Genomic DNA, 11,623 nt, shown 5'->3' with positions numbered 1-11,623 from the left:
AACACAAATCAAACATAAGGAAACAGAGTCCATAATCGAAATAAAAAACTCTTCATAAAAGAGGACAAAACACAAGAGACATGACGGACTGGACGACAACATAATTTTTGCATCACTTAAAACCAGTTAGTCCGGCAGTATGCAGGTATAATAACACTGATGTTACTCAGCAGCCTTAATTCTAACAAAATGTCTAACTTCTTACTGTCCCTTACTTCTGACAAATTTGAAGTTCATGTTAACAGCTAAATTAAACCATTTTCAGACATGTCCTGCGGAGGATCTCTGGAGAACTGGGTCCGGACTTTCTTCGCAGTTTGCTGCTTTCACAATAGCAACAAATACTCCACAGGATTCTTGTAAGGGGTAGTGCAGCCAGGTGCAGCAGGCAGAGGCAGGAAGTAAGAAATTAATTCCACTGCTTGTGGAATGTTTGGTACATATGTTCAACAGATAGACATCGAAACTGTGGTGAAAGATAATTTTTACTCTTTATTCTGCTCATATTGAATTTCTAGAAAAAGAGCACAGCTGAAGCGCAGCCATTGTGCCACTCTAATCTGTTCACATGGGAGGTACATATCTGACAAACTATTCTCATTCACATATCCTATAATTCTTTCTTACATCCATTGTCATTTTGTCCGTTACACATGGTAATTTGCATTCACATATGTGAAGGAATCTTTGACAATCCTCACACATCTGTACAACTGCATTAGGAAAATAGGGTCTGTCTTACTCCAGACATACTCCCTTCTCTCCAAGCAATACTCATGGTCAGGTTATACGTAGATAAAGGGCCAACCATTAGTACATTGTAGTATATACGTTGAAGGACTTTCATATCTAATTCAGATGCCCTATACAGAGAGGCATCACTTCCAACTCTTTTGTGAATTACACCAGTGGCGTAAGGACGAAAGGACACAATATGATTTAGGTATGTATGCCTTTGGCCTAACTGTCCAAAAGGATGCCAACACCTACATATAACATTGAGAGTGACAGCAATTGTAGCCTTTCGTGGATGTGCTATTGGAATGGTTGACGCAAGTTAAGGGAGAATAATTGGGATGCTGTGTGAGACATCTTGAGACTTTGTCAGGATTCGAATGGGGGGGTGACGTGAGAAGGGGAGGACCAAAACGCAGAAACTAAATAAGGTTTAACAAAAGTGTGATTTATTTCAAAGGGGTAAACTTAACAAAAGAAATCTCCAAGAAACCAAAAGTCGCACTCAAAAACAGGAGTGGAAACACAGGAAGGACAGGAAACAAACTTACGAGGAAACGTGACGAGAGCTGACGGGACACATGAACAGACAGAACCAGAATTCAGCTGACGGACAGGACTGACCCGAAATGACGATGACACATGAACTGACAGAACCATGACGACGACGAACCAACAACCACATGGGGGAAACACCAAGACTTATATACAGACTGGAACTAATGAGTAACTGGGGACAGGTGGCACAAGACAAACAGGTGAACCTGATGAGGGCAGGAAGTAAACAGGTGAAAACACACAGGGAGCAAGGACTACAAAATAAAACAGGAAGCACTGAACAAACTTATCAACGAGAACAAAATACAATAACCAAGACAGGGATGAACACAGGAGAGGGACACAGAGCAACACAGGAGAATCACTGGGTGGAACATAGCGAGGGACGAGGGGAACACAGGAGAGGGACAATGAAAATACAAAACTGTGACAGAACCTCCCCCTTAAGGACCGGATTCCAGACGGTCCAAAACTGAATTAAAACAAGGACTAAACCTGAAACTGAGAGGGGTGGGAGGAGGGTGGGAATCTGGAACAGAGCATGGGGCTCGACCCGGAGGCCAGTCAAAGTCAGAGCACGGGGCTCGGGCGGGCGACCCGGAGGCCGGTCAGAAACTGACCCCGGGGGCTCGGGCGGGCGGCCCGGAGGCCGGTCAGAAACAGAGCCCGGGGGCTCGGGCGGGCGGCCCGGAGGCCGGTCAGAAACTGAGCCCGGGGGCTCGGGCGGGCAGCCCGGAGGCCGGTCAGAAACAGAGCCCGGGGGCTCGGGCGGGCGGCCCGAAGGCCGATCAGAAACAGAGCCCAGGGGCTCAGGGAAAATCAGCTGCTCTGCAGTCCAGTCAAAGGAAGTTCTGGGGAAGATAGCAGCTGGGGCTGCTGCTGTGACACAGAAGGCTCTGGAGAAGATAGCAGCTGAGGCTGCTGCTGTGACACAGGAGGCTCTGGAGAAGATAGCAGCTGAGGCTGCTGCTGTGACACAGGAGGCTCTGGAGAAGATAGCAGCTGACGCTGAGGTCGACACTCAGGAGGAGATGACCGATGACGCTGCTGTCGCTTTCCCGGAGAAGACGACAGCTGCCGTCGCTGCACCGGAGGAGACGACAGCGACCGCCGCCTCAGCTGTGCCGGCGCCAGCCTAACCCTCGACCGTGGGACAGGAACAGGAACTGAAGCGGAGCCAGGCGAGACCCGCATCCGTGGGACCGGAACCGGAACTGAAGCGGAGCCAGGCGAGACCCGCATCCGTGGAACAGGAACAGGAACTGAAGTGGAGCCCGGCGAGACCCGCATCCGTGGGACAGGAACAGGAACTGAAACGGAGCCCGGCGAGACCCGCAACCGTGGAACAGGAACAGGAACTGAAGCGGAGCCAGGCGAGACCCGCATCCGTGGGACAGGAACAGGAACAGGAACTGAAGCGGAGCCAGGCGAGACCCGCATCCGTGGGACAGGAACAGGAGAGCCGCTCGCCGTAACCCTCAGCCGAGGGACAGGAACTGGCGAGACGACTGCTTGAACCCCCGACCATGGGGCAGGAACTGGAGAGCCGCTCGCCATAACCCTCAGCCGAGGGACAGGAACTGGCGAGACGACTGCTTGAACCCCCGACCGTGGGGCAGGAACAGGAACTGGAGAGCCGCTCGCCGTAACCCTCAGCCGAGGGACAGGAACTGGCGAGACGACTGCTTGAACCCCCAAACGTGGGGCAGGAACAAGAACAGGAGGGCCGCTCGCCGTAACCCTCTGCCGAGGGACAGGAACTGGCGAGACGACTGCTTGAACCCCCCACCGCGGGGCAGGAACAGGAACTGGAGAGCCGCTCGCCGTAACCCTCAGCCGAGGGACAGGAACTGGCGAGACGACTGCTTGAACCCCCGACCGTGGGGCAGGAACAGGAACGGCGACCTCCGAAACCGGAACGTGGGTAGCATCTGCCGGGATCCCCGACGCCGGAACATGAGTGACGTCAGCCGGAACCCCCGACGCTGGAACGTGGGTAGCATCTGCCGGAATCCCCGACGCCGGAACATGAGTGACGTCAGCCGGGACCCCCGACGCTGGAACGTGGGTAGCATCTGCCGGGATCCCCGACGCCGGAACATGGGTGACGTCAGCCGGGACCCCCGACGCTGGAACGTGGGTAGCATCTGCCGGGATCCCCGACGCCGGAACATGAGTGACGTCAGCCGGGACCCCCGACGCTGGAACGTGGGTTGCTTCTGCAAGAATCCACGATATTCTGAATTGAGGTTGCCGCCTGTTAACTGGTGGAGATGGATGGAAACTGAGTGAGGGGGCTCCCCTCCGGCGCCCGCCCCGCGCCGTAGCGTTTCTACGCAGACTACGGGGGCCACCAAAAGCCAGGCGGGTGCCGAGGTAGGGATCTGCAGGGGGAGTTGGGGATGAGAGGATGTCCTGTAGTCTCCTCTCTACGGTCACCAGGTGCGGGACAAAGTGGCTGACCCAGGGTCTGTCCTTAAGCCAATCCCGCACCGGTGCCATTTTCTCCAGGAGCTCTTCACGCTCCTTGGTGCCTGCGGTGCTCAGCTCCTCCACCAGTGAGTCAAAATAAAAAACCTTCCTATAAAAAACATAAAGCTCTGCTTGGTCCATTACTGGTTGGTTCGTACTGTCAGGATTCGAATGGGGGGGTGACGTGAGAAGGGGAGGACCAAAACGCAGAAACTAAATAAGGTTTAACAAAAGTGTGATTTATTTCACAGGGGTAAACTTAACAAAAGAAATCTCCAAGAAACCAAAAGTCGCACTCAAAAACAGGAGTGGAAACACAGGAAGGACAGGAAACAAACTTACGAGGAAACGTGACGAGAGCTGACGGGACACATGAACAGACAGAACCAGAATTCAGCTGACGGACAGGACTGACCCGAAATGACGATGACACATGAACTGACAGAACCATGATGACGACGAACCAACAACCACATGGGGGAAACACCAAGACTTATATACAGACTGGAACTAATGAGTAACTGGGGACAGGTGGCACAAGACAAACAGGTGAACCTGATGAGGGCAGGAAGTAAACAGGTGAAAACACACAGGGAGCAAGGACTACAAAATAAAACAGGAAGCACTGAACAAACTTATCAACGAGAACAAAATACAATAACCAAGACAGGGATGAACACAGGAGAGGGACACAGAGCAACACAGGAGAATCACCGGGTGGAACATAGCGAGGGACGAGGGGAACACAGGAGAGGGACAATGAAAATACAAAACTGTGACAGACTTGGGGGTGAAAATTGCTCATGTTGCTCTGTTGGCATTTGTATATTGTTCCACCGGGTCTCCTTGATGCATTGAATTTACATAAGACTTTTCTGCATAAGACATCAGCTGCTGCCTGAGTTCTCCTCTCACCAGCTTCCAGAAAAACGTCCAGAAAACTCTGATAACAACATATACTATTTATATATCTTAAATGTGTGTAAGATAGTGATTGTTTATGTAGACTATAGTGGTGTATGTGTGAGATTATGATGTTACATTTAAGAGCAAGTATGAATTATTTCACATAGTAGTGTGTGTGAGAGAGTACAATGGTGCATTTAACATTTAGTGTGTGTGTGAGACCAAGTATGATTTATCTCTCATGAGGCCTATCACATATAAGGGCTGTAACCATTTTCAAATTGAGACTGGAATTGTGATACAAATGTCCACAGAAACTGAGACCTGCCCAACACCGCAAGCTGCCACAGCTGCAGGTGCAACCTGTTGATCTCTCATTATGTTACAGTTTTAAGAAAACTTTTCTTTCATTTCACAATTAACACTTTAATACATTCAATTATCACAAAATATTATTCTATTTAAAGTTAATCAAAGAACAATTCTGCAGCCTAGAGATTGGAGTGTAGCACTACTCATCACACATAATTTTAACAACACTAATTATCATGACAATTAATATGCCATTATTAAGATGGATTATGCAGCTTCTGCATTGAGTATTGACCTCTACTAGCATTGGTTATTAGCAGTAGTGTCACAGATTCAATTCAATTCAATTTTATTTGGAACTAGAAGAAACCTCTAACAGAAAAGGACTCAATGCAATGGGCATCTGACTCGATTGGTTGGGGTGAGTGGAGAAAAATAAGGGAGAGAGGCGAAGTGGGTGGAAAAGAGGGAAGAGAAGAGAGACAGACACCAGAAACAATTATTTAACTCATATTCAAGCACTGTTTGATTGGTTGTTCAAGTAAATATCTGAGAGGGATTCAGCTAAATAAATCTAGATGTAGTTCGGTATTTAATTCACTTGTACAGTGAATCAATGGTCACAGGTTCAAAGCAACGTAAGGGTGAGAGATGTTTTATGCTTTTTACTCCTGCAAAATAGAAACACACAGAGTCCTGTCTCTCTCTGTCTGTCTATCTCTCTTTCGCTCTCTCTCTCTCTCTCTCTCTCTCTCTCTCTCTCTCTCTCTCTCTCTCGAGTGTGGCAGTGTGTGTGTGAGTTTTTGAACTTTTTCTACAGTTAATGATTTATTTCTTTATTTGTTTATATCATGGTGAATCTCGCACGGGAATCTAATCTGTGTTTCAGTTGGTTTTGGGTCTGGTAGCTACCGGCTCGGTGGTGTGGCAGTATGCTGGTTGTGGAGGCTGAGTTTGTGAAGCTAACTCGCCGTCATGCAGTCAAACTGGTGCTGGCAGTGATCTGCTCGGTGGAGGAGGCAGGGTTAGTGGTCGGACAGGTGGTCGGTTACCGCAGCGTCAAGTCGGCTCCCCGCATGAATGGAGCCATAGTCATTTTCCTTGATAGTCTGGATAAAGTGCGGGACGTGGTGGAATCAGGAGTCGAGATCCATGACACCCCACTCTGGTTCTGCCGCTAGTTCCAGCAAAACGGATGACGATCTCCAATGCTCCTTCGTTCATTAAAAACCCAGTACGGACACATCATGTCCCAGATTAAGATGGTGTCTCCGGGCTGCAAGTCTCCGCTGCTCAAACATGTCATATGTCACCGCAGGAAGGTTTACATGGTGGTCAGAGACCCTGGGAACCTTAACCTCACCCTTAACTTTAACATCTACGTGTTTAACTAGGTGGTGTTTGCGACAACAGAGACCATGACATTTTTCAGGATCGGTTCAGAGGGACATTTGATTAAATCCTGTCTGGACAGGAAGTGAGAGGACCGGCTGGCTGCCGGGCGTCGGCCCTGGCTCTAGGTGAGGAGCCGGGGGCTCTGGCCGGGCATGCTTTTGCGGGGCCAAGTGGGGTTCCCGGTGGTGGGGTCCCCCCTGAATGCTCCAGTAATAAAGACACGGTTAAAAACAAAGTACAACAATGTAAAACAGCTGAAACACTCATACAACCAGAAAACAAGGAGAATCAATCAAATCAATCAATCAAATGTATTTATATAGCACGGTATCACAACAGTTGTCTCAGGGTGATCTTAAAAAAGACAAAATCCAACTTGTTCCACATCGAGCAAGCATGAGCAACAGCGGGGCGGAAAAACTCCTAGGTGGAAGAAACCTCCAGCGGAACCGGGCTCAGTGTGGACAGCCTTTGCCAGGACTGGTTGGGGGAACAAAAGGAAATAAAGGGGGAGATGGAATGAGGATGACACAGTTAATGAGCCAGAAAGTGAAATTCTAATGAATAATAGTGTGTGTGTGTGTGTGTGAAGAGCTGATATAGGATGAGGATATGTCTGATGAAGGGCTGTTAGAAATGTCTCAGATGAGAAAACACTCAGAACCTCTGCAGAACCGAGCCAAAGCTGTTAAAGCAAAGAAAGGTGGAAAAGGTGAGAAGGCCTCAGCAGAGTCGAACAGTGATGAAGGTCTGAATCAGGAGGAGCAGCAGAAAAAATACTCTACTGGAGACATTAAAAAGTTTGTACAGAAGACTAAAGGATCCAGGCTAGAAGATAATTTCTCTGACCTGATTTCCTTTATTAACTCAGCGAAGCCTCTAACCAGAAAGGGTGATGTCAATGAAGAAGATGTTCTGACAGACCAAGAAATATATAGATTAAAAAGCTAATTGTTAAAGTTAGAGCACAGATCCTTGATGATGATGTCTCACAAGAACATTATGATCTTACTCTGTTTGTCGCTGGTGTGTTTTTCTCTGATCTTCTCAACATTTTTACTCATGTGTGAATTCCATGTTGGCACCTTTAACCTAAATGGAGCCAGAGATGAGCCACGATGTTCCAATTAATGAATTTGAAGAGAATAGATGTGATGATGGTACAGGAAACCCACACTGTGATGTTAAGAATCAGACTGACTGGAGGAAAGGATGGAAGGGGGAGGTTATTCTGAGCCATGGCTCCAGCTGTAGAAACCCCTGTTCTCCAGGGGTTTCCTCCCCTCCATCTGTGAGGTGAGGGAAATCATCAAGGGCTGTTTACTTAAGATTGAGACACAATTTAACTTTAGTACTTATTAATGTATATGCACCAACCAACAAGGTGGACAGGATATCAGTGCTACAGGTTTTATGTGACACTATCAGAGACTGCAGGAGCAATGAGTATTTGTTTTTAGGAGGTGATTTTAACTGCACTGTAAACCCAGAATTTGACAGGAATCATTTCGAACCTCATCCGGCCTCTTCACACAGGTTCACACAGCTGACTGAAGCACAAAAGCTTTCAGATGTGTGGAGGGTTTTTAATAAGAAGCTGAGGCAGTACACCTGGAGCCACTGCAAAGAAAATGTTTTATCTCTGGCCAGGCTGGACCGTCTGTACTCTTTTAAACATCACGCCAACATTTTTAAAAACTGTCACATTGTTCCTGTAGGGTTCTCTGACCACTGCCTTGTTTCTTGCTCTGTTTTTATAAAGAATTTTCGGTTACGCAGTGCGTACTGGCATTTTAATACCACCCTGCTTCAGGATAAGGTTTTTTTTTGAGAAACCTTCAAATAATTCTGGCACAAGCAAACTAAATCTGAGTTTGCCAATGTCCAACAGTGGTGGGACTTTGGGAAGACTCAGATAAAACAGCAGTGTCAGCAGTTCAATCATAATGTCACTAGAGATTTAACCAGATCTTTGAAGGACCTGGAGGCTCACGTGGTAGAACTGCAGGGTTGAGCAGATTATACAGGAGATCTAGGGGTTTTAACTCAAATCAAATAAGTCGGCTTTAGCCAACCTGCTGGGTGTTACAGCAGAGGGAGCTCTGGTCAGGTCATGTTTCTTGGACGTCACCCAGATGGATGCCCCATCTCAGCTCTTCTTTGGTCTCAAGAGAAAGAATGGACAGAAAAAAAAATCAACTCTCTACGGTCCAGTGATGGTTCTGAAATCTCAGATTCCTCTGTGATTAGAAAATATGCTTTCAGCTTCTACACAGACCTTTTTAAGAATGAACTGACAGACAACCCAGACATCACAGACAGTTTTCTCACTGGTCTCCCTAAGGTGTACAATGAGACCAATAAAAGTCTGGAGGCTCAGGTCTCCAGACTGAACCTCCAGAACAAGAACTGCATGCTGACCTGATGACACTCCAGAATGGCAGAACTCCAGGATGGTCTCACAGTGGATTTATACAAGTCTTTCTGGTCTGTGCTGGGTGAGGACCTGTGGAAGGTCATCAGTATAGAGAATGGACGGCTGCCTCTGAGCTGCAGAAGGGCAGTCATCACCCTACTGCCAAAAAAAGGAGACCTACAAGAGGTGAAGAACTGGAGACCAGTTTCCCTGCTCTGCTCGGATTATAAAATACTCTCCAAGGTCCTGGCCACCAGACTAAGAGAGGTGATGGCTTCTGTGATCCACACTGACCAGACTTACCTTGTACCCGGCAGGCTGATAAGTGACAATGTCACTGTGGGGATACTCGTCCCACTCCGGGTAAAGACGGGACGAGAGAATGGGGTTTCACAGTCCTTTTATTTGTTTTACAAGCCTTTTCAGGAGAACACATCCACTTGGGTCTCAGGACCCACACATGCTCACACTTGTATGGGCGTCTTCTCCGGCTTCAGGTACCCAGCCTACTGAAAGAGACCAGAACCAGGTTACCAGCATGCTCTTGAATGACTGATTACCTGATTCTGTACAGCTTTCCGATCACTGGCTGAGTCACTCCTCCCAGGCGTCCAGCAGCTGGCGCCCTAACCACACCCCGCCGCCACAGTTACTTTAATTCGGGATGTTTTGGAGGTCTCTAGCTCAGTGGTTCCAAAACTTTTTGTGCCCAAGGCACACCAAAGGACAAGTCAAAATCTCAAGGCACACCTATTGTGTAAAATAGCCCTTATAACATGTGTTATCACTCATATCATGTACAATATCTGTAAATTAGCATAATTACTTACTAATGCCAAATAAAATGTGACAAAGACAACTATATTACTCATGAAATATTTATCAACAAAATATTTCAAAAATGTACTTGAAACTTTATCAAATTAGGCTTCATCAAAGCAGCAACACACTCATTTAAACCAGACAGGTCACAAAATTCAAAACGAATTCGAAACTCAATGCAAGGAAGCTGCACTGTCCATTAGATTAGATTAGATTAGATTAGATTCAACTTTATTGTCATTGTACAGAGTACAGGTACTGAGACAACGAAATGCAGTTTAGCATCTAACCAGAGTGCAAAATAGCAATAAAAGTGCAGAGTCTGTGCATATGTAAAGTGGAATGATTGAATAAATAGATATATACAGTAAGAGTTGGGTAAAAAAAGAACAGAATTGGGACTAGCAGCAATTGAGGTAGGTAAGTACGGTTAATACAGTAAAACAGTAAAACAGCAAAATAGTATTTTAAGTACAGGTAAAAAAAAGACATTTTTGTGCAAATGTACAGTGTGCAAATGTTCAGTGGTTGTCACTTGTGTGGGGGTGAGGGTGGGGGGGGGGTACAGTGCAAATGATTAGTGGCTGGAGAGGTGTGCGGCAGTCAGCCAGGGGGGAAGTGGGAGAAATAGTCTCAGGGGTGGGGGGGGGCTATCTCCATGGGGCAGAGTTCAGTAGGGTGACAGCCACAGGGATGAAGCTGTTCTTGAGCCTGCTGGTACGGGAACGGAGGACCCTGTAGCGCCTCCCAGATGGGAGGAGAGCAAACAGTCTGTGGCTGGGGTGTGAGCTGTCCTTGGTGATGCTGCGCGCCCTCCGCAGACATCTCTTGCTCTGGACAGCCTCAATGGTGGGAAGAGTGGAACCGGTGATGCGTTGGGCAGTTTTCACCACCCTCTGCAGTCTTTTTCGGTCGGCGACAGAGCAGCTGCTATACCATGTAGAGATGCAGTTAGTGAGAATGCTCTCGATGGTACAGCGGTAGAAATTCTCCAGAATCTGAGGAGACAGATGGGCCTTCTTCAGTCTCCTCAGGAAAAAGAGACGCTGGTGTGCCTTCTTGATTATTGATGAGGTGTTAAGGGTCCAAGAGAGGTCCTCAGAGATGTGGACACCCAGGAACTTGAAGCTGGCAACACGCTCAACCTCCATCCCGTTGATATGGATGGGGGTGTGTGCGTCATCTTTCTTCCTGAAGTCCACAATAAGCTCTTTGGTCTTCATGGTGTTGAGGGCCAGGTTGTTGTCAGCGCACCACAGCGCCAGATGCTGGACCTCTTCTCTGTAGGCCGACTCATCGTTGTCGCTGATGAGGCCAATCACCGTTGTATCGTCTGCAAACTTGACAAACGTGTTGGAACCATGTACAGGTATGCAGTCGTGGGTGAAGAGGGAATAGAGAAGAGGACTTAGCACGCAGCCCTGTGGCACGCCTGTGTTCAGGGTGAGGGTTGAGGAGGTGTGGTTCTCTAACCTAACGGTCTGGGGTCTGTTGGTTAGGAAGTCCAGTAGCCAGTTACAGAGGGAAGGGTTGATACCCAGGTGACTGAGTTTCATGATCAGTTTGGAGGGGATGACAGTGTTGAAGGCTGAACTGAAGTCAATGAACAGCATCCTCACATAGCTGTTTTTATTGTCCAGGTGAGAAAGGGCGGAGTGTAATGCCGTGGAGATGGCATCCTCAGTGCTCCTATTCTTACGGTATGCGAATTGGAAGGGGTCCAGTGTGGGTGGTAAGCAGCGTTTGAGGTGAGCCATGACCATCCTCTCGAAGCACTTCATGATGGTGGGGGTCAGTGCAACAGGGCGGAAGTCATTGAGGCTCACTGCAGTGGAGTGTTTTGGCACCGGCACGATGGAGGTATTTTTAAAGCAGGCGGGGACAGTAGCTTGGGCCAGAGACAGGTTGAAAATGTCAGTAAAGACCTCAGCTAGCTGCCCAGCACAGGCCCTGAGCACACGTCCGGGGATGCCATCAGGGCCAGCGGCCTTGCGTGCATTTATCCTG

The sequence above is a fragment of the Paralichthys olivaceus genome, chromosome 19 (assembly GCF_024713975.1).
Source record: "Paralichthys olivaceus isolate ysfri-2021 chromosome 19, ASM2471397v2, whole genome shotgun sequence".
NCBI classification, from domain to species: domain Eukaryota; kingdom Metazoa; phylum Chordata; class Actinopteri; order Pleuronectiformes; family Paralichthyidae; genus Paralichthys; species Paralichthys olivaceus.
Note: the sequence above shows the minus strand (reverse complement) of the source record.